We start from the raw sequence: 1,477 nt of genomic DNA, 5'->3' as shown, positions 1-1,477 counted from the left end.
ATAATATCCACAATATTCATGAGGATTACGATTAAAAATTGCTCAAATCCAATCAATAGTAGTAATCTAACAAGCTGACTTCTGATGACTATAATACACGAGGGTTTGGATTGTTTGATTGAAAACTATAACTAACTTTAATATCTATGAATACAAGTCAAACTTATAAGATGGGTCTACACCTCTTAGGTACACATTACTTTCCATGAACCTCGCTGTCAGCTATTACTCAACGCGTTTCAGAGCCACCAATTTAGTCACTCTAAATATTGCTCCACGTAATCCATTTTTATTGAATCTACTGCCCCATATGATCTTCTGGCCCACCTTTAGGTAAATTTTGATAAAATTCAGTTGTGTTCAACCAGCGAGCCTGTTTACGAGATCATTTTCGATAGATCATATTAGGGTTTAGGCCTGAGTCAGGATTTAGAACGATTGTTTATGTTCTATCGAAATGGAGTCTACGTGTTAAGTTCTGGTTGGTTGGTGTTTAAAACACGTTAACTCCTATGCAAGTCATGTACCCGTTTTGGATCACGACTCTTTAAGCCCTGATAAAAAAAACTTAAACTACGTTGCTTAGCAATTTGACTTTATGCAATAAAAGTGGGCCAAAGATTTGTTTTTCAGTGAGCTACAATTCCAATGATATCAAACTGATTTCTGCGTTTAAAGTGTGGACACCAAACATTAGAAATTAAACTGATTTCTGCGTTTTAAGTGTGGACACCAAACATTAGAAATTAAAAAAAAAATCGGAGTCTTCCATTGCCGGGATTTGAACCCGGGTCGCCTGGGTGAAAGCCAGGTATCCTAACCGGACTAGACGACAATGGATTTGTGATTATTATAACGGTTTTATATTAATAAAGCTTTTACCTATATGAGTGACAATGTCATTTTTTGACATGCCTTTTTATATTGTAGCGTCATAAAATTTCTACTTTTATCATTGCTTTATGGTATAATATTTTCAAAATCAACTCAAATAGGACTAAAGATTTTTCATTGGACAGATTTATGTTCGTAAAAAAAATAAAAATAAAACTTCGAAAACATGAATACAATTTTTATATATAATTTTTTTTTTTTTTTTTACCTCTTACCCATATTCATAAAAGGATAATAGTCACAAAAACCAATAATTCATTCATGGAACCTATTTCATTACAAATCAAAGTGAATCATTGTTTTGATGTGATTTTCCAAATACTAAGTACTATTTGTCATCTCTCGAGTTGATTACAATCGGCCAAGTAAACCATCTTAAGAAGATAGATACCATGTTCGACTTCAAGTGGTATTTGTGTCAACCAGCTTGAATTGAAGTGCATGATTGAGATGAGTTTCCTAAACCATATGCGTATATTACTTGCCTTCTATCTTATTACAAGATCACATAATCGTTAAACGGTTGTCATGGAAAGGACCCTTCCTGAGACAATAGGTTGTTTTGGGATAGGACATGTGTATG

General features: G+C 33.5%; 1 non-coding gene across 1 annotated transcript; it reads right to left on the bottom strand.

Moving 5' to 3' along the window:
- Positions 1-766: 766 nt before the first annotated feature.
- TRNAE-UUC (transfer RNA glutamic acid (anticodon UUC)) lies at positions 767-840 on the bottom strand. The gene has a single exon. It is a non-coding gene; the product is annotated as a tRNA-Glu (tRNA).
- Between the last annotated feature and the right edge of the window lie 637 nt (positions 841-1,477).

This window comes from Akebia trifoliata, chromosome 4 (genome assembly GCF_017979445.1).
Source record: "Akebia trifoliata isolate Shusen 1 chromosome 4, ASM1797944v1, whole genome shotgun sequence".
NCBI lineage: Eukaryota > Viridiplantae > Streptophyta > Magnoliopsida > Ranunculales > Lardizabalaceae > Akebia > Akebia trifoliata.
Note: the sequence above shows the minus strand (reverse complement) of the source record. Positions and strands in the feature narration are given on the sequence as shown.